General features: G+C 42.9%; 1 protein-coding gene across 1 annotated transcript in view; it reads left to right on the top strand.

The window, feature by feature from the left end:
• The window catches only part of LOC128692432 (cytochrome P450 4C1), a 610,069-nt gene that overhangs the window by 209,540 nt on the left and 380,823 nt on the right, over window positions 1–19,706 (top strand). The gene's annotated exons all lie outside the window — the stretch shown is intronic.

The raw sequence follows: 19,706 nt of genomic DNA, 5'->3' as shown, positions 1-19,706 counted from the left end.
CTCTTATACCCTCACTGCTGTACACGACGGTAAGTACACAACCTCTTATACCCTCACTACTGTACACGACGGTAAGTACACAACCTCTTGTACCCTCACTGCTGTACACGACGGTAAGTACACAACCTCTTGTACCCTCACTACTGCACACGACGGTAAGTACACAACCTCTTATACCCTCACTGCTGTACACGACGGTAAGTACACAACCTCTTGTACCCTCACTGCTGTACACGACGGTAAGTACACAACCTCTTATACCCTCACTGCTGCACACGACGGTAAGTACACGACCTCTTATACCCTCACTGCTGTACACGACGGTAAGTACACAACCTCTTATACCCTCACTACTGTACACGACGGTAAGTACACAACCTCTTGTACCCTCACTGCTGTACACGACGGTAAGTACACAACCTCTTATACTCTCACTACTGTACACGACGGTAAGTACACAACCTCTTGTACCCTCACTACTGCACACGACGGTAAGTACACAACCTCTTATACCCTCACTGCTGTACACGACGGTAAGTACACAACCTCTTGTACCCTCACTGCTGTACACGACGGTAAGTACACAACCTCTTATACCCTCACTGCTGCACACGACGGTAAGTACACGACCTCTTATACCCTCACTGCTGTACACGACGGTAAGTACACAACCTCTTATACCCTCACTACTGTACACGACGGTAAGTACACAACCTCTTGTACCCTCACTGCTGTACACGACGGTAAGTACACAACCTCTTATACTCTCACTACTGTACACGACGGTAAGTACACAACCTCTTGTACCCTCACTGCTGTACACGACGGTAAGTACACAACCTCTTATACCCTCACTGCTGTACACGACGGTAAGTACACAACCTCTTATACCCTCACTACTGTACACGACGGTAAGTACACAACCTCTTATACCCTCACTACTGTACACGACGGTAAGTACACAACCTCTTATACCCTCACTGCTGTACACGACGGTAAGTACACAACCTCTTATACCCTCACTACTGTACACGACGGTAAGTACACAACCTCTTGTACCCTCACTACTGTACACAACGGTAAGTACACAACCTCTTATACCCTCACTACTGTACACAACGGTAAGTACACAACCTCTTATACCCTCACTGCTGTACACGACGGTAAGTACACAACCTCTTATACCCTCACTGCTGTACACGACGGTAAGTACACAACCTCTTATACCCTCACTGCTGTACACGACGGTAAGTACACAACCTCTTGTACCCTCACTGCTGTACACGACGGTAAGTACACAACCTCTTATACCCTCACTGCTGCACACGACGGTAAGTACACGACCTCTTATACCCTCACTGCTGTACACGACGGTAAGTACACAACCTTTTATACCCTCACTACTGTACACGACGGTAAGTACACAACCTCTTGTACCCTCACTGCTGTACACGACGGTAAGTACACAACCTCTTATACCCTCACTGCTGCACACGACGGTAAGTACACGACCTCTTATACCCTCACTACTGTACACGACGGTAAGTACACAACCTCTTGTACCCTCACTGCTGCACACGACGGAAAGTACACAACCTCTTGTACCCTCACTGCTGCACACGACGGTAAGTACACAACCTCTTGTACCCTCACTGCTGCACACGACGGTAAGTACACAACCTCTTGTACCCTCACTGCTGTACACGACGGTAAGTACACAACCTCTTATACCCTCACTACTGTACACGACGGTAAGTACACAACCTCTTGTACCCTCACTGCTGTACACGACGGTAAGTACACAACCTCTTGTACCCTCACTACTGCACACGACGGTAAGTACACAACCTCTTATACCCTCACTGCTGTACACGACGGTAAGTACACAACCTCTTGTACCCTCACTGCTGTACACGACGGTAAGTACACAACCTCTTATACCCTCACTGCTGCACACGACGGTAAGTACACGACCTCTTATACCCTCACTGCTGTACACGACGGTAAGTACACAACCTCTTATACCCTCACTACTGTACACGACGGTAAGTACACAACCTCTTGTACCCTCACTGCTGTACACGACGGTAAGTACACAACCTCTTATACTCTCACTACTGTACACGACGGTAAGTACACAACCTCTTGTACCCTCACTGCTGTACACGACGGTAAGTACACAACCTCTTATACCCTCACTGCTGTACACGACGGTAAGTACACAACCTCTTATACCCTCACTACTGTACACGACGGTAAGTACACAACCTCTTATACCCTCACTACTGTACACGACGGTAAGTACACAACCTCTTATACCCTCACTGCTGCACACGACGGTAAGTACACAACCTCTTATACCCTCACTGCTGCACACGACGGTAAGTACACAACCTCTTATACCCTCACTACTGTACACGACGGTAAGTACACAACCTCTTATACCCTCACTACTGTACACGACGGTAAGTACACAACCTCTTATACCCTCACTGCTGCACACGACGGTAAGTACACAACCTCTTATACCCTCACTGCTGCACACGACGGTAAGTACACAACCTCTTATACCCTCACTACTGTACACGACGGTAAGTACACAACCTCTTATACCCTCACTGCTGCACACGACGGTAAGTACACAACCTCTTATACCCTCACTGCTGTACACGACGGTAAGTACACAACCTCTTGTACCCTCACTGCTGTACACGACGGTAAGTACACAACCTCTTATACCCTCACTGCTGCACACGACGGTAAGTACACAACCTCTTATACCCTCACTACTGTACACGACGGTAAGTACACAACCTCTTATACCCTCACTACTGTACACGACGGTAAGTACACAACCTCTTATACCCTCACTACTGTACACGACGGTAAGTACACAACCTCTTATACCCTCACTGCTGCACACGACGGAAAGTACACAAGTCAGTCATTAAGTTCTTAAGTAGTAAAATAAAACATTGTGTGTGCAAATATTTACTGTCAGCTTCTGCATGTGTATGAATATACATATGTTCGCTTTTGTTCATATTTGCATCCGAATGTGAACTTATGTGTGGGAATATGTTTGTTGAATATGTGTGTTTTGTGACTCGTGCAAAATGTGTATGTATATGTATGCATCTATATGTGTGTGAGCTTATATGCTTATGTGTTCCTAAATGTGTATATTTCTATGTACTGATGTATTCTTCTAATATGAATAAAAGCGAATGTGAACAAGAGTTCTTATATGTGTATGCATAACCATACTTGTGAATGCATATATTTGTGCATTTGTATGTACATATTTATATGCTTTTGCATGTGTACGTATGTTTATGTGGTAATATGTACGTATATGTATGTGTATTTGTGCATATGTATAATAAGTAAATATACATATACAAACTGAAGTTAAGTAAGGCAATTTCTGCAGTGTGGAAAAAGACACTTATGTTGGAGTTATATAGTTATATATAGTAGCCCTATATAACTCCAACAACATTAAAATGGTGTCCTGAACTGTACATAAGCTCTGGTGGCCTGGTGGTTAACGCTCTCGCTTCACACGGTGAGGGCCTGGGTTCGATTCCCAGCCAGAGTAGAAACATTGGACGTGTTTCTTTCCACCTGTTGTCTATGTTCCCCATCAGTAAAATGGGTACCTGAGTGTTAGTCGACTGGTGTGGGTCGCATCCTGGGACACTGACCTATGGAGGCCTGGTTACAGACCGGGCCGCGGGGGCGTTGACCCCCGGAACTCTCTCCAGATAAACTCCAGAAGTCTCTCCAGATAAGTGTCTTTTTCCACATCTTGTCGGTATCACCATACCATTTCCTAATTTCTGCAGTGTTCAATATTAAAAAAAAAAATCAGTGTTTTCAAGAACATTGTTTTTTTTACATTTATATGAAGGAAACCTCTAAAGTGATAATAATGATTCTCACACAAGTTATTCCTCTTTCAAAAGACAAATAGTATAATACAACATATTTTATTAACACAGTTGAGCTTGAGATGGAATATTTTGTAACATAGACGCTACGAACTTTGCTAAAATAATAAATTTTCCTATAAGTAAGAAGAATTAATGTTGACATTTTCAAATCAGCCACAAGAAGCGTCCTTGAGGAATTATATAGAATCTATTTTTTTTAATTTTGGAAGTATATTGGCAAAACTGCGTCTACAGAGACTAAATCTGCAATAACCATTCAAGACTGAAGACGGTCACAAGAGTACGTATATTTAACAAAATTTAGAGAGTGGAAAATTCCACAGTATTATATACAAAACTGACAAACACATATTTTCACATTTCAAAATGTCTCATTTTTCCTGTATTTAATAAATGAAGGCAAGAGAAGAAGCTTTCTTAAGAAATTAAACACATTCCAAAAGTGTTTAAGAATCCTCTGTTACACTGACAAAAGGTCTCTTGCAAACGCTGTAACATACATGAACCTTTTTATAACATTATTAAGGCATTATTAAGGCTATATAATACCTGACAGTAAGATAGTTACGAGTATATAAGCAAACATGGAGTATTAAAGGCAAACACAAAGAGTGCTGATTGATGACCCATATATTTACACTGCTTCTATAAATATTTCCAGAATCTAGTGTGTGCAACCGAGCAACAAGTAACACATGGAACGTAAAGTGAAAGAGAGAGTTAGCATGAGAGAGCAAAATTAAATATGCTCATTGTCATTGATTCATATGCTCATAAAGAGCGAATCCAGTACATATTAATTAATCAGGAGGTAATGAGTGAATTACCTGCGGACAAGCGTGTAGGTATAAAGTCAACCCATCTGGAGTTCAACCTTTCACTCTGTCTGATTGATGTTTATAACTGGTCGTTGTTCATATATAGACGTGGAGCCCTGACGACTATACGGCAATAACAAACCGAACTTTGTGTGATACTGGATGGAATGCAAGATGTAGTTGTGTGATGCTCCCCGGAAAAAGGTGATGTACACCGTACACACTAACCTTCCCCCGAGCACTACTACACCTGGAGTTTGATATCATCTCTAATTAGATGAGCAGCATGTAACCATGGCGAAAATAAGGAAAATTTGCTTTTCCTTTCTTTTCATCCTACCCAACAGGACATGCTAGACAGAAATGATTACATAATTTAAAGATAAACTTTCGAAAATGAATTACTTAAATGAAAGGTTATATCTACAGGGAGAGACAACAGACAGTAGGAGTAACAAACGTCCAAGACACTTGGGGATGTACCAGTATGTCTCACCACTAAATGAAACCTTAATACATAACTATAGAAGAAAAGAAGAGCATAAAAAAACGGTGGGTTAAATTGGTTATATATATATGTATATATATATATAACCAATATATATATATATATATATATATATATATATATATATATATATATATATATATATATATATATATATATAACAACACTGCACTAGCCAAAGACTCGAACTCATGCTGTTTTGGCCTGCCTCATGGTGGGCGAAAACGCATGACGCCCTAATCAACTGGATCATATGATCCTTACAAGTAGGGCATCCAGCAGAACTGGATGTTGTACTCCCTACCCAAGGACACACGATGGTGTGGATGACTCTAGGCTAATTTCATTCTAATCCCTGTTTGGTGTACTAGTTCAGCGAGCTGTATTTTATATTATTGTGACCACGAACGAGTGGTATTGATCAATGGTCCAGTGGATAGGGCGTCATGCGTTTTCGCCCACCATGAGGCAGTGTCTTGTTCTCAGGTTTGCCAGACGCCCATATGCTTCAGTAGTTATCTGGTTAATGTCCTCTTCCGGAGACGTGCTCGGTGTTATACTCACCCCAAAATCGTTCTCCTTGAGAGAGGTTTGCAGTCTTTGGCCACCTACCCCATACTCAGTCTGTGGTCTTCTTTGCCCTCCCCCGATCTTCATGACTTTGCATTTGGAGGGGTTAAATTCGAGAAGCCAGATGCTGGACCAGGTGTCCAGCCTCGTATATCCTGCCTGATCCTAATCTGATTTAATTCTCCTCATTAACTTCACATCATCTGTGAACAGGGACACTTCTGAGTCTATCATACCATCACGTAATTCACATATACCAAAAATAGCATTGGTCCTAGGACCGACCTCTGTGGGACCCCGCTCGTCACAGGTGCCCACTGTGATACCTCATCCCGTACCATGACTCGTGTTGCCTTTCTGTCAGGTATTCTCTGTTCCATATCGGTGCTCTCCCTGTTATACGCCCCTGATCCTCTAGTTTCTGCACTAATCTCTTGTGAGGAACTGTGTCGAAGGCCTTCTTGCAGTCCAAGTATGTGTGTGTGTGTGTGTGTGTGTGTGTACTCACATATTTGTACTCACTTATTTGTGGTTGCAGGGGTCGAGTCTTAGCTCCTGGCCCCGCCTCTTCACTGGTTGCTACTGGGTCCTCTCTCTCCCTGCTCCATGAACTTTATCAAACCTCGTCTTAAAACTATGTATGGTTCCCGCCTCCACTACGTCACTTTCTAGGCTATTCCACTGCCTGACTACTCTATGACTGAAGAAATACTTCCTAACATCCCTTTGACTCATCTGAGTCTTCAGCTTCCAATTGTTACCTCTTGTTTCTGTGTCCCCTCCCTGGAACATCCTGTCTTTGTCCGCCTTGTCTATTCCGCGCAGTATTTTATATGTCGTTATCATGTCTCCCCTGACCCTCCTGTTCTCCAGTGTCGTCAGGCCGATTTCCCTTAACCTTTCTTCATAGGACATTCCCCTTAGCTCTGGAACTGACCTTGTCGCAAACCTTTGCACTTTCTCTAATTTCTTGACGTGCTTTATCAAGTGCGGGTTCCAAACAGGTGCTGCATACTCCAGTACGGGCCTGCCGTACACGGTGTACAGTGTCTTGAACGATTCCTTACTAAGGTATCGGAACGCTGTTCTCAGGTTTGCCAGGCGCCCATATGCTGCAGCAGTTATCTGGTTGATGTGTGCTTCCGGAGACATACTCAGTGTTATGTTCACCCCCAAGATCTTTCTCCTTGAGCGAGGTTTGCAGTCTTTGGCCACCTAGCCTATACTCCGTCTGCGGTCTTATGTGCCCTTCCCCGATCTTCACGACTTTGTATTTGGCGGGGTTAAATTCGAGAAGCCAGTTGCTGGACCAGGTGTCCAGTCTGTCCAGGTCTCTTTGAAGTCCTGTCTGATCGTCATCTGATTTAATTCTCCTCATTAACATCATCTGCGAACAGGGACACTTCTGAGTGTGTGTGTGTGTGTGTGTGTGTGTGTGTGTGTGTGTGTATTTATATTGTTTAGGTAAAAGGACACAAGTGTAACTAATGCGACATTTTATTGTGGCAACGTTTCACTCTCCAGGAGCTTTGTCAAGCCGTCACAAACAATATATGAAAACAGCGGGTATATATATAGGCTTAGACTGAGGTGTAAGGCACAATATAATCGTTGTGGAAGTAGTAGTAGTTGTAATAATAGTGGTAATAATACACGTGGTAGTAATAATCGACTTGCCTGGGTAGCATTAAAATTTGTTAAGCAAATATTTTTGTTAGTGGGTTGGATTTCAGAAGACCTGTTTCAGTGTTCCTCCTCTGTGTTGTTATTTAGCATCAGCTGCAGCAACTATATGATGGCAGGGTTTGTTTTGAGGATAATTCTTGCTAATACTTCAGAGATGATGAAGCTGCCTTTATTTTGCTTAACTGTGTTAAAAATAGCGTTTAATGATGATTCAAGGCATTCACGTCTACGGAAATAAGGTTCTTTAATCACTAGTTTGGCGTCGTTGAATTTCAAGAGGTGACTGGTGAGTTTCCGGTGTTGGACGCATGCGTAGTTCAAGTTATCGTTCCTACATGTATTAATGTGTTTCTTGAGACATCTTTTGAGGTTTCTTGCTGCTTCACCTACGTATATTCTGTCGCAGCCTAAAACAAGGTATAGTGTAAACTCCTGTATTGACTGGTTTATTGTGCTTCGATTTTATCCTGGTTAAACCCCTTATGGAAGTGCTGGATGCGATGACGACTCTAATGTTCGCTTGTGCGAGTACTTTAGAAATGTTTAATGCAACCTTGCTGTTGGGAAGGAATATAATTTTGTTAGGAGTGCTATTGGTGTTTGGAGAATTAGCGATCTGATGCCCTCTTTTTCTTGCAGTCGTTGATGAAACAGGAAGAATAATGTAGATCAGTGAAGGTTTGGTGTATGTTTGTACACTCCGTATGTTTGTACACTGCGTATGTTTGTACACTCCGTATGTTTGTACACTCCTCATCAAGAAACTCTGGACTACAACTTCCGTATGCACTTAGGAAAAATCCGATCATGATGCCTCTTTTGGTCTTAGTATCTCGACAGGAATAGAAATTTGTGAGATTATTTTTGTTTGTAGGTTTCCGGTAAACTTGAAATTTTAGTGTTATCTACTTTATAAATGAGGACGTCTAGAAAAGAAAGCTTGTCACTGGATCCTTCTTCGAGTGTAAACTGGATATCCGGTTCAGCTGCGTTGAGCCTTGCCTGAAGATTCCGCACATCAAATGTTTGGGAGTTATTATGAGGATGTCGTCCACGTAACGTAACCAAGCGACGCTGGTGGTGATGATGTTGGCGAAGTGTTCAGCTTCCAGGTGCTCCATATACAAGTTAGCTAAGACGGGGCTGATGGGGGACCCCATTCTCATTCAAAAAATTTGTTTATAGAGTATGTTCTTGAAAGAAAAGCAGTTGAAATTAGTGCAGATTTCAATTAGGTCAACGAGATCTCTGGGTGGTAGAGGAAGATGTAAGTCCTGACTGACTTTACGTCGTAGAACGTTAATGGCTTGTGTGGTGGGTACTTTAGTGAAGAGGGAAGTTACGTCCAAACTACGTAGTTTCTTATCTCTGATGGAGAGGTCTCTGATGCTGTTGAGGAGGTTGCCTGAATGTTTTAGATGAGCGGGCCTGATGGTCCCCAGAAGGAAGGAAAGATGTTTGCCAAGAACTCCAGCTAGTTTGTGAGGTGCACTGCCTATACTTGATATAATTGGTCTGAGAGGAATATTATGTTTACGGGTCTTAGGTAAACTTTACATCTGTGCTGGTTTAGGGTTGCTGGGTATCAAGTGCAGAAGTTTCTTCCTTTCACTAGTGCGTTTGTTTCCCTGTCTGGTTTTGTATAGAAAATCGTTAGTTATTGTGCCTTACACCTCACTCTAAGCCTATGTATACCTTCAGTGTCCATGTATTATTTGTGACGGCTTGACGAAGCTCCTGGAGAGCGAAACCTTGTCACAATAAAATGTCACATTAGTTGCACTTGCGTCCTTTTACCTGACATATTGTCGGTAATTCTACCAGTATTAGTGCATATATTTATATTGGTGTTTTCAGGGAGAAACAGCAGAGTTCAAGAGGCCGGTGGACTCTTGTGCCTCTATACACTTAAGAACCCTGGTGTCCCCGAGAGGTATCTGCCCACTCCTTGCGGCCTTACTTCTGTCCAGTTCCACCCCACGGTAAGTACTGCCCAGTTTCCCGCTTCACTGTTATTCTTGCCCACTCCAAGCAACATTGTCGCTCTTTAGCTATTCCCGTCCCTCCAATATTTCTCACTACATGCTTGCTTCTATCTTTACAGTTTCACCTCTCAGTGAGTCCTTATATTACCCTGTAGCATTACCTCTTATATCAGAAGCACAAATTTGTAGTAGGTAGGCTTTTATCACAGATATTTCTCCAACCAGCTGATTTTTCTATACAATGCAAAGACGAGAAAACAGTTTGTAGGTGCGTTAGGTGTTTGTCCAGGTTGGTGCTGGGTGTACTTTGTTTGGGTAAAATTTATTTAAGAGATAAGATAAGATTTCGTTCGGATTTTTAACCCCGGAGGGTTAGCCACCCAGGATAACCCAAGAAAGTCAGTGCGTCATCGAGGACTGTCTAACTTATTTCCATTGGGGTCCTTAATCTTGTCCCCCAGGATGCGACCCACACCAGTCGACTAACACCCAGGTACCTATTTGCTGCTAGGTGAACAGGACAACAGGTGTAAGGAAACGTGTCGAATGTTTCCACCCGCCGGGAATCGAACCCGGGCCCTCCGTGTGTGAAGCGGGAGCTTTAGCCACCAGGCCACCGGGCCACTTAGCAAATTATTTCCGAAATCTTTACACCGCCTGTGTTTTGAGCGGTGGTGCCTGTAGTAACTATGAAAGCCAATTCTAAACATCGCATCTGTGACATCTGTCCGATTCCTTGATGATAAGCTAGGCATTGTTGAAGATGATGTCATGATTTAGGGTGTTACTGAGAAAGATAGAGGCAGTGTTAAGTCGTCTCTTAGGATAGTGTACTAGCGTTCACATATACAATATTAATGGCTTAGAAATCGACAAGTTGAAGAACGAGACACCTTTGCAACACTTGGGTATCTTTACTGAGGAAACATCTTGGGATCTTGATACAGGGAATTCTTCAACTCATGCCTAACCTATAGCCACTACACAAGTTGACTCGGCTGAGGGACTTATTACCTCAAACTTCTTTTCTTATTCCACCATTCTTTACTATATTGGACTGATGAAACCACTGACTGGAGTAACGTTTCCTTAATAATGACATTCAAATGATGCACAAGTGAGTCTTTCCTCAACTTTCATATATGTTAAGGCTTGTAAAGTTGTCCTCACGTCCTCCATGGGATGGTATAAATACAAGTCTTACAACGTAAATCTTCAGTAAAGGATAGGCAATTATTTATTCTCTCCTCCATGATGAATATGATGGAGAGTTTCAGAGAGTTTATGTTGTTGAGAAATACAAGTACGTTCATACTTCTCGGAATGATAACCAGGAATTCATCCACATATTGATCCATATATTGGTTAGCCATAACTGCAGTAAGTGTTAGGCTTATAGCTACGTTATATAGACGACATCCTAGTAATCATTCCTAGGTGCCTCGACATTTCTGCACTTCTCAGGAACAACAACTCCGTGGAATTCTCCGGCTAATTCTCCGAAAACGAAGAGAAAATGCTTATGGTTTCTTTCAAGAAACTGACTAGAAATGGGTTTCAAAAGCTACAGAAAATCCACACACATTGATGACATACTTCTCTACCTATCAATCTCACCATGATGCAAAAATTGAATAACTTATAGAATTTCGAGCCCTTGTTTTCTTGAAGAAGACTGAGTTATAAAAACAGGAGCTTTTCATAGTTTTAATATCCATGACATTTCATCAACTCTTACAGAAAAATGATTGTTAAGATCTTCCATATAACTTGAATCGGGACTTGACTAGAAAATGTTATACATAAATTTTTTAATTATATAAAACCGATAGAAACATGACTTGAGGCAGCGTAGCCTTAAATGTAATATTTAATCTGATCTTATTCATTAAATAAACATAAGACAGGAAGTGACTTCAAATCTGTATGATTGCAAATTTGTGAGGGAAATGTAAATTTTATTTTAGGAGAACAATACCGAGTCTTCGAAGGAAGACTTCTTTGGATAGAAATTGTAAAAATTTCAAAAGTCGAAAATGTGGTAATCCTTGGAGACTTTAACTGCAGTTAAAGTGACCGGAATTCTTTGATTGTCAATGACTGCTTTTTGGAACAGTTTCTAACAGAATCAATTAGAAGAAATAACTTACATGATTTGGTTGTCACAAGCAAGGAGACAATTGTTAATAACTTAAGTAGACAATTGTTAATAATTTGAAGATTATGGAGAACCTTCGTACGAACAATCACAAACCTTTTGTAGTTAACATTAAAAAGGGTAATAATAATTTCTATGATATGGAAAGTACAGCTCTGCGTTGTTTAGATAACATTGGATTTAGATAACTATAAAAAATTGTCCAAAGAACATATATTCTCTTTAAAGAAATAAAACCAAATACAAATGGCGCGAAATGGATAATCAGGAAGCTAAAACATTGTCAGGGTGAGTAGAATGAAATTTATTGGCTCATCACTATAGGAGAGGATCATCTTAGTAATTATTTTACTCACGTAGTAACAGGTTAAAAGAAAAGCTTAACGAGACTATAGAATTAAAGCTGCAAAGGTATCGAAAACAAATCTGACAGGATTTTTCCATGTATATAGAACAAAAATGGGAGAAAAGCGGCGTCAGCTTAAAACAAACTCTGAGCAGCTAACTGACAGGGAATCGGTAGTTAATTATTAAAGTAGACCTGAGTACTGCGAATTAAGTAATATTGCAGTTAAATGGTTAATAAATAGGAAGATAAACGGTTTTTGAAGGTGTCATAAACAATACAAGATGGAATCTATTATGCCGTGAGAAAAATGTTCTCCCATGGACCGAGACATGGTTAATGAATAGGCAACACAAATTTTTCGTTAATGGGGTACAGTAAGAATGTGGACCAGTCAAGAGTTGCGTTATTGAAGGATCAGTTATACGCCCTTTATTGTTCATAATTTAAATAATTGACCGTGAGAAGAGAATAAATTGAGATATGAGTAAATTAGCTGATGACACAAAAATTGGCCTGATAAAAGTTTGAGATAAAGACACCGCTGAACTTCAGTTAATAAAGAAAAAACTACTGTTATTGTTCGAAAAGAGGCAGTTAAAAGTTAATGTGCTGTAGATAAATGCATATCACTTTGGAATATATAACTTTAATAAGAGAAATTAAACAGAATGTGAGAAGAACTTCGTAGATAAGGTAAGCAGAAATCTGAAGGTAGATTGTTTAACTGGACTGACAATGTAGATGAAAGAACACAAGTGCATACACTCGGGACATTTTCTTAATGCATGTAGATCCTGGGACTCGGGTCACTTCAAATGATAAGAGAAATTGAGACAACACGGTATGCATATAGTGGAACAGAAAGTTACTTGTGAAGATCAGGTGAAGGATGTTACGTCATGTCCTTGAAGTGTCAAATAGCTGCAGGGAATCAGTGTGGTGTAGTAACATACGTGAAAGGATAGGCGAGATGCTGTATTTGCCAGCTGATACCTATCACACTTTATGAGACGACCCTGATTAAATACGTGTAAGACACAAGCCTTTTTGGAGTCGTCTCAGCTGCTCTTATTTCTGTTTTCAATGACCCGTGTTAAAAGAATCTTCCCGCTTTTTCCTAAACAGGTCTCGTTGCATCTTCCGCATTGTATAATGTACAATTTTTCTTCACTGTTGGACTTGAGAGTTCTTTGATCTTTTCTCACAGAATGAATTTAGAACTCACCAGGAAGAAAGAGCGAGAAAGATGAGTTAATTAGTTCATAAGCCTGGAAATTGGATTCAGTACCAAAAAATTGATGAATCTTAGATTCTCAGTATCATTATAGCTAATTCTTTCCTCTCATTGTTCTCTTCGCTTTCGGGCCGAGAGGATCTACTGCGCAGACGCTCCTCAGTTGCCTGGCTGCGGTGATGTGAGGTGGTGCTGTCTCGCCTCTGCTGTCAAACCAGGAGAACTACCATTAGTCAACATGGCGTTCAGTCATAGACGCCGTTTCAACATTGTCGGAATTGAGCTTCTCCAAGGGGCAATATCGCCTGTTTCGGCGCAAGTATTACTACCCAAGATCATCAGAGAGACGTATGGCATTCAGGATGGCATTCAGGGTAACTTTAAATGGAGCTCACAGAATTTTTGTGAAATTGCTCACAGCAATGGTCTATGAATCGTTGGTCAATCGTTTTCAGGACGTAAGTGTTGATACTATACCAGCTGTTTGCGTAAGGATGATTGATGTATCCAGGCATTACACATGGATCAAACTTCATAACGTTCCCTTCGAGGCGGATGAGGCAGATATTAGATGAATTTTTGAGAAATATGGGACAGTTCATTTGGCCCAGCACGATACGTGGGTGACGGGAGCCTATGCGGGTCTGCCGGAAGGCACTTTTAACCTAAAAATGACATTGCAATACCCCATACCGTCCTACGTGTACCTACAGGAATTCAGGACACAGGTCATGGTTTTGTATGCTGGGCAAAGACGTACATGCCGCTTATGTGGAGAATATGATCACATAGCAGTGGCGTGTGGGAAGCGGCAACGAACGCCTGGCAAAGAGGTGGAGGCATCAGTGGAACAACGACGTGAGGGAGGGCGTGGTCGTCTATGGAGCGAGATAGTGGATGAGGCGCATATGGCTGAGGGAGAGAGTGAGGCCCTCGACCAGATAACTGGCTCAGAGACTCTTCCAGAGGCAAGTGATGAGCAGAAAGTACAGAAGGAAGTGTCGGAAATTGAGGAGGAATTGGCTGAGGTGTTGAAGTCTTTGTCACCGCCTGAGGAGGCGGTTGCACCTGAGCGGGTAGTAGACGACGAGTTGACGGCTGCAGTGCGTCAACAACAGGAGAACCATACGGACTACGGGATTGATAGCATGGCAGAGGTGTCACTGGGATCAATGAACCATTGTACAGTGGAAGTAGAGGTCCATTGTGAGGCATCCCCAGACCAAGCTATGGAGGATGTGATCGTCACGAGGAAGAGGGCTGCTGCGTCGGATTCAGATGGTGTCCTGACGCCAGCGCAGCCGCCTAGGAAGCAGATTTGGGCTGAAGGTGAAGGTAGTGGTGGCCACGACAGAAGGCATCGAAAGAAGGGAGGGAGAGAGAGGGAAGTGTGAAGGTGACAAGTGGAACTACAAGCTCTGGTGCCCCTGGGAAGAGTGCAGAGAGGAGGTAGTGGTGGAAACTTTAAAAGACCTCCGGTGTATGACAGTAAATGTTAACGGTTTGTGTAATAGTGTAAAAAGAGAATGGTTTAGAATGTTTCTGAATATATCTAGAGTGGATGTTGTGTTCCTTCAGGAGCATAATTTTAAGGAGGGTGACAGGGTTTCAGGTGGTAACCCTGCCATCTGCCCGTTTAAAAGGAGGTGTGGGTATATTAATTAGGGAGGCGAGCTCGTTTGTTTTGCAGAGAAGTGAGAGGGAGGGAGGGGGAAGGGTGTTGAGCTTGGATGGTTGGTGGATGGGTAAGCGTGTGTCCTTTGTAAGCATGTATGCGCCTGCAGAGAATAACATACAGGTGAAACAGGAGTTTGTGTGTGAAGACCTAGTGTTTTTCTTACATGCATTACCGGAGGTGGCACTAGTAGGAGGCGACAGGAATTGTGTTATTAGGAGGACCAATGTGGAACCGAAAGGGGCAGGATGTGTCTGTGACCCTAAGAGATTTAATGAGGGATATTCGATTATGGGACGCATTTGAGGGGGGTGTGGGAGACAGAGCATACGTTTGTTAGGATAGGGTATGCAGCGAGGTTAGACAGAGTGTATCTTTCTCAAGGGGTTGTAGTACAATCTTTGAAAACTGTTGTGGTAGCATTGTCGGACCATAGAGCAGTGGTGGTGGAGGTAGGGTGGGAGGCGCTTGCAGAAATATACAGGAGTTACTGGAAATTAAACATAAGTGTGTTGAGTGATGAAGAGGGGTTAGAGGGATTTTCTATCCTATGGAAGGAGTTTAGTGAGGATGCACAGGGAGTGGAAGATGTAGTGAAATGGTGGGATTGTGTCGCTAAGGAAAGGATTAGGAAATATTATGTGAGGGAGGGTAAACGTATAAATAACTTAAAATATGGACTTTCCAGCTATTTAGAGGACAGGTTAAGGGGTTGTTATGGGCAGGCAGCTGTAGGGGGCAACTATCCTATGGACGATACTGTCGAAGTGAAGGGGAGACTGAGGGAGTTACAAAATGAGAGGTTTCAAGTGGTAAGGGTGCAGGCATGGGTAGAGGAGGTGCTTTGGGGCAACAAGCCATTGGTGTGTGTGTTGCACCATCAAAAGCAAAGGAAACAGGTCACAGCTATCCCAAGGTTAGAGGTGCACGAGTCGGTGGGAGGTTCTAGGGTAGGTCAGGAGATAAGGACTACGAAAGGAATGTGTGCGTATGCGAGTAAATGGTATGAAGGGTATTGGACAAGTGGGGGTGGGGGATGTGGCTTTAGAGAAGGTGTGTGAGTATGTGAAATGCAATTTAAGGAACAGTGATAGGAAAGCATTAGGAGGGGTAATTACGGTAGAGGAAATAAAAATGGCATTAAGGGGAATGAGAAAGGGCAAAGCACCGGGAACAGATGGTCTCCCGGCTGAATTTTATCTACAACATTGGGAGGTAATAAGGGGTTTCATGGTCAGGTTATTAAATCAGATGAAGGAGAAGGGTGTGATGGGGGACAAGCAACAGCAGCTGTAGTGTTGGTCCAGAAGGGTAAGGGGCAGCACACCCTCAAGGAGTACCGTGCCATATCGCTATTATGTGCAGATTATAAGGTGTTTGCTAAAGTCTTGGGTAATTGGTTTAAATGTGTGGTAGGGAGAGTGATTTCAAAAATGCAGTTTGGGTTGCCTGGAAGGTCGAAGATTGAGGGTCATGGGATACTGAGAAGTGTTGTGGAGTCAAAAGGGGGGGAAGGGGACCGGCGTTGTTGGCTTTAGATTGGCAGGGGGCCTATGACAGAGTGGAAAGGGGAGCATTGGGGGCTATACTCAGGAGGCAGGGTTATGGGGAAGAAATACGTAGTTAATTGGGTAACCACGTTGTACAAAGGAGCCAAGATGCAGATACAGATAAATGGATGTTTGGGGGAGGAGATTGCAATGGGTGGGGGACTGAGGCAGGGGTGTCCCATGTCACAAATATTGTTTGCGTGCATTTAGGACCCCTTCTATAGAATGGTTGAACGTAGTGTATGTAACAAGAATGGGGGTGGGGTGGAGGTAGGGAAAGTATGGCCTGGATTAATAAGATATGTAGACGACACAACCATTCTGGTTCCGGAAGGGATGTTGCTGGGGTTTTTGGATGATGTGCAATTGTTTGGACGTGCAACAGGAATGCATGTAAACAGTGAGAAGTCAATGGTCATTGGGTTGGGAGATTGGGTAGGGGGGGAGGGAGATGTAACGTTGTGAGGAAACAGACAGTGTCTTTAAAAATTTGTGGTATCATCTATAGGGATGACCTCGACGCAGCACGAGAGGAAAACTCGAATCGGTTGTTGGAAAGGATCCTGGGGCATCTGGGTGCATTGAGACCTCATCATCTGACCCTCGTGCAAAGAGTGATTGTCATAAATGTATTATTGTATAGTAAGGTTTGGCATGTAGCAGCCGTGTTCCCAATAACAGGGACGGCGATTGTGGGAATTCTGAGGTGGGTGTTTAAATTCATGTGGGGTTCAAGTTGCGACTGGTTAAGGAGAGAGGTTGTAATGTTACCTGTGCATCAGGGTGGGTTTGGGTTGATGGATCTGAGAAGGAGGGTTAAATGTGTGTTTCTTTAATGGGAGGTTTTGCGCGAGGGAGTGAGGGGTGCAGCTGAAAGAAGTACATGATAGGTTGGGAAAGTTGTATGGTGGAGTGGAGTTGAGGGAATGTGAAATCGTCTTGCAGGCTTTGATGTTGGTTAGAGAACCGAGGAAAATTCAAAAAGGGGTTTTGTGTATGTTGTTTGCTTGGAGAATCGTTGCCCCAGTAGAGGGGTTGTTCCTATAGTATGCGTGGGGGAGTATTTGGTATAGGTTTAGCAAGCTGAAGTTAAATCCTAGGATGCGTGAGGTAATGTATCGTTTTCTGCATGGCATCCTGCCGTCGGGAGAGGTATTAAGAACCAGAAGGGTATTAGTGGGCGGGAGGTGTGGAATCTGTGGTGGGGATGAGACAGCGTTCCATGCAGTATATTTTTGTGAGGGGTTGGAGGGTGTCAGGTGTTGGTTCAGTAGGGTGGTACAGAGGGTGGGGGGCCGACGGCTGTCGGTTCTGCGTGCACTAAGCCTAGATGTGGGAGGGTTAGATGTGGGTGTTATAAGAGCTTTGGATTATATCTTGGTGGATTATATATATATCGTGGGTGATGAGGGGGAGTGGGGTTTGTGAGGTGCGGTGGCGGGTACTTGCGATAACGTTTACGTTATATCGTACAATGTGTTGTAACAAGGAACTGTATGGGAGGAGGTGGGCGCAGGATTTCTCGGAAGGACATAGAACGTTATCGTTCGGGATTCTCGTGAATCTGTGAATTGGGATGAGTGAGTAAAGGATACGGGTTTTGGGGATTACATATGTAGAGAGGGAAGTCAGGGGGTCACAACGGGGTCACCTCCTGGGTGGGTGAGAGAGTGACGTGAATGTGGGTATATTATAATTATTATAATCATGTGGGAGCGCTAAACCCTTAGGATTATACAACGCATGTGGGTGAAGGGATGGAAGGTATTCAGGCTCAATTCAGGGAACTGGAGCACAGATCCAATTCCCTAGATCAAGAGCCCCTCACCAGCATCAAGGAACCTCCCTTGAAGGGTATGTGGGTATAGAAGGTGTAGCGGTGTGTCATAGGTGCATGTAGCATCAACCTTGTGGTTGTCATGCCACGTATGCACGTGGAGCATGAGGGCCCGTCATGGCCATCTTAATTTAATATACTAAGTGTGATTGGTGCTATGAATGTAGGTGTAAGATCTTGCAGAAGTATTTGGATTTATGTAGACTGTGCGTATACAGCCTTGTGTGAAATGTTTCATGTGCGATATGTTTATCGCGTTTTGAGGTGTTAATTTGTTGTTATTTACGAAGTGTGTTATGACTGTTTATGTTAGAATATACTCCTTTATTGTTTGTTTGATATACTGGGCTTCTCTTTCACGCATTGACCTGACAAAGGGAGTTTGTTTCTTTTGACATTATATAATGTGCTCATCCTGGGGAAGAGGGCGGATTAGAACATAAGAACATAAGAACGAAGGAACACTGCAGCAGGCCTACTGGCCCATGTGAGGCAGGTCCAAGTCTCCTACCGGCTTAAGCCAATGCAACCAACCTAGTCAGGTCAGGTCACATTGACTTAAGGGAGGAACACGGCAACCGTCCTGGTAGCACAAGCTAATCAGGTCCAACTCACACCCACCCACACCCACTCATGTATTTATCCAACCTATTTTTAAAGCTACACAACGTTCTGGCCTCTATAACTGTACTTGGGAGTTTGTTCCACTCATCCACAACTCTATTACCAAACCAGTACTTTCCTATATCCTTCCTGAATCTTAATTTTTCTAACTTAAAACCATTGCTGCGAGTCCTGTCTAGACTAGATATTTTCAGCACACTATTTACATCCCCTTTATTTATTCCTGTCTTCCATTTATACACCTCAATCATATCCCCCCTAATTCTACGTCTTTCTAGAGAGTGAAGATTCAGGGCCCTTAGTCTATCCTCATAGGGAAGGTTTCTGATAATGGGATCAACTTTGTCATCCTCCTTTGTACATTTTCCAGAGCATTTATATCCATTCTGTAATACGGTGACCAAAACTGTGCAGCATAATCCAAATGAGGCCTAACCAAGGATGTATAGAGTTGAAGAACAACCTGAGGACTCCCATTATTTATGCTTCTTGATATAAAGCCAAGGATTCTATTAGCTTTATTGCGAACGCTTATGCACTGTTGTCTTGGTTTCAGATTACTGCTAACCAGAACTCCTAAATCTTTCTCGCAATCCGTAATATTAAGATCTACATTATTTAGTTTATATGTGGCATGGTTATTGTCCTGTCCAACATTTAGAACTTTGCATTTGTCTATATTAAACTGCATCTGCCACCTCTCCGACCACTGCATCAGTCTACTCAAATCTTCCTGGAGTGCTCTAATGTCCTCGT

The sequence above is a fragment of the Cherax quadricarinatus genome, chromosome 53 (genome assembly GCF_038502225.1).
Source record: "Cherax quadricarinatus isolate ZL_2023a chromosome 53, ASM3850222v1, whole genome shotgun sequence".
Taxonomy (NCBI): domain Eukaryota; kingdom Metazoa; phylum Arthropoda; class Malacostraca; order Decapoda; family Parastacidae; genus Cherax; species Cherax quadricarinatus.
This window is presented reverse-complemented; position numbering and strand designations above follow the sequence as displayed.